This window comes from Mandrillus leucophaeus, unplaced genomic scaffold (genome assembly GCF_000951045.1).
Source record: "Mandrillus leucophaeus isolate KB7577 unplaced genomic scaffold, Mleu.le_1.0 Scaffold611, whole genome shotgun sequence".
NCBI classification, from domain to species: domain Eukaryota; kingdom Metazoa; phylum Chordata; class Mammalia; order Primates; family Cercopithecidae; genus Mandrillus; species Mandrillus leucophaeus.
Genome location: NW_012106598.1, coordinates 1,160,309 through 1,163,175, shown reverse-complemented (window position 1 = coordinate 1,163,175; position 2,867 = coordinate 1,160,309).

The following is a 2,867-nucleotide window of genomic DNA, read 5'->3' as shown; positions in this document are numbered from 1 at the left end:
TGGAGGCCTTTAAAAAATAACAACAAATAAAAGATAATTCCAACTCGTTGGAATGATGTAGGTGTGGTCGTGTCTAAAAGCAGAGATCAGCTGACCCTAAGGGTCCCGTTTAGCTTTCTGACTATGATAAACCATTACTGAGCAGACGGACTAACTACTTGGAGCATTGCTAAATCTGTTTTTAATAATGTCACCATCCCAGGACCAAACCCTGCCCCATCGCTGCAATAAAGGTTCCTCATCGCTGGAGAAAGAGCACTGGGTCACAGAGGGCAGAGGCGGGGAAGAGGGGACAGCCTGTTTGTTCTCAAGCGTGGGGCTTCATGAGTCATAGCCTTGCTCAGGCGGGGACGAAGAGCTTGAGGATTTATCTCAGCTGAGGTCTGAAGAATAAAGATGAAAACAATAGCAAGGAGACCGTGTCAGAGCAGCGAGGACAACAGCCCTGCCTGAAAACTGCTCAGCAGTGGGACATGGGGGCTTTGTCAGTGTTGGCATGCACACAACTGCGTAACGTGCACATTGCAAACACGTGAAGACACCCCTCGAAGGTGTCTAAGATTGTCGGGCAACATTTGTCTCAGGCTGTCTCCAGAAGTGGCCAAGCACCTACTACGTGACTCAGGTGGTAAACATTAAATTGAAGTGCCACCAAGGGCAAAAACTCTGGTCCACACTGAAGAAGCAGAAGGGGCCTGCAGAGAAGAGAGCCTGGCAGCCACCCGCAGAGTTGCCAAACCAAACATGGTGATATGAGAAGTGATCAGAGGAGATGAGTGTGAAGGGCTCTCAGAAAGCAGTGACACCAGTGTCCAAATGTGAGCATCCTGGGCATTTGGCCACCTGGCCCGGGCCCACAGACCCTACTAGTGTTGACAGCTCTCATCACCTTCTGCGCCCACCAGAATCCAGGCCTTTCTGTATCACATGAGAAGGGTGGAGTTCATGCTGGACAAAAGAAGAGCGAGAATGAGCCCTGGCTTCTGTGTCTGTGTGGGCTCACAGGTGGGTGACAGCCATCTCCGGGGGTGCTTCTTGGTGGAAAGACGGGGTTAGCTGGGTCCCACAGCAGTGACCTTGGGCACAGAGGTGACACAGGTGTCCCAGAGATGGGGAGAGATGGTCTCTTTGCTGCGCCTGCACAGAATCTGCACTTTGCCAGCTCTCTGGGAAAAGGGGACTTAGGAGCACCCACATGGGCGCTCCCACAAGGGGCTCCAGCAGCGAGGCCCTGGTGAGGCTGCTCCACACGGCTCTCGGAGAATGGATGTCAGGATTAGAGAGGCCCAACCTGGCACACCTGCACATCTGAATGCCCACACACTTGCATATCTGCTACTGCAACCCTTGCCAAGGGCCTACTGTATAAATACACCCGAGACTCCATGGGCAGGGGAAGCGGGGAAGGCCCTGCATGAGCAGATGGGGACTGGAACTTTAGGTCCCTGTCTGCATCTAACAGGAGACGTTAGGGTAAGGGAGACACAGGAAGAATGTGCTCTGCCACAAAACATGGCTGCCAAGACTCTACATGACTCCAGCTCACTGAGAGTAAATGCCCACGTACCACATCTTACCCCCCCCTACCCCGCCCTGTGATCCCAGCCCCTGCTACTCTGGCACTCGCTCACAGGGCTCCATCACACAGGCCTTTCAACAGCTCTGGAAAACTTCTGGGTGCTCCCGCCGCAGGGCTTCTGCACGAACTGCTCCTCTGCCTGGATTCCCTCAGGAATCACAGGACTTTCAGGCCTTACCTCGGTCAACCTGTCCTCGATGTCACCTGCTCAAAGAGGCCTTCCTGGCTCACTCACTAACACAGCAGCCACCCCCTGACACTTGCTCTCCATCTTCTCTTCTTTATTTGTCTTCACAGTACGCTTTGCCAGCAAATATTCAACTTGAGTATATTTTACTTATTTTTGTGTGTATTGTAAATTCCCCCAAGGGCAGGAATTATTTGCCGTTGCTGTCTCTCCAGTGCTTATCATTATGCCTGACAGCTAGTACTTGCATGCACATTGTTGGAGGGATGAATGAATGAATGCATGAATGAGTGAACGAACAGGTGGACAAATGAGTGAATGAATGAGAGACAGGGAGCAGACACACAGTGCCTGCCCTCAAGGCCTTTGCTCTCTGGTTCAGTATGTCTTTTTGCTTAGAATAACTTAGGAGCAAAATAAGTTCACTGGTCATATAAGATTTAAAAATTTTTTCGGCATTTTCATCTCTTCCTCCCTCCAGATTCTAGAAGGAAATTAAACCTAACCTGGTTTTTTGGGGGTTTTTTGGGGTTTTTTTGTTTGTTTTTGTTTTTTGTTTTGTTTTTTTCCTAAAACAATCATGGAAGCTGTGACTGAGAATCTGAAGGGATTCGGGAGGAAACTCATCTGTTGCATTGCGGTCCTCACCGCAGGCAGCAGAGGAAATCAAAGAGGAGAGTGAAATGACATAGCAGGGAGAGTGAGGTGGGGGCTGGGAAGGGAAGTGAGAGGAAAAACCAAACAAAGGTCTTCTTCCCTCCACACTCAGGACCCCCTGTTGAATTCACCTATTGAATAAATATTAATTGCATCAACAATGTGCTAGGGACCCAGTAGTAACTCAGACCTCCCACCCAAAATTGATTCTGTATGGCATGCGTCCTCCTGGAGGTATGTTCTAAGGTCCACCAGGAGCACAGAGGAAGAAGCGCATGAAGTCTGTGCTGGGGAAGATTGGGAGGGCTTCACAGAGGAGGTGTCACTCCACACACCCATGAAGTGAAGCTTCCCAGCCCTTGTACAGTCAGAGAGACAGAAAGAGGCTGAATATCTTATTCCTTGTCACAGATCAGAGCATCACAGCCCGATCTTCTGACCTCA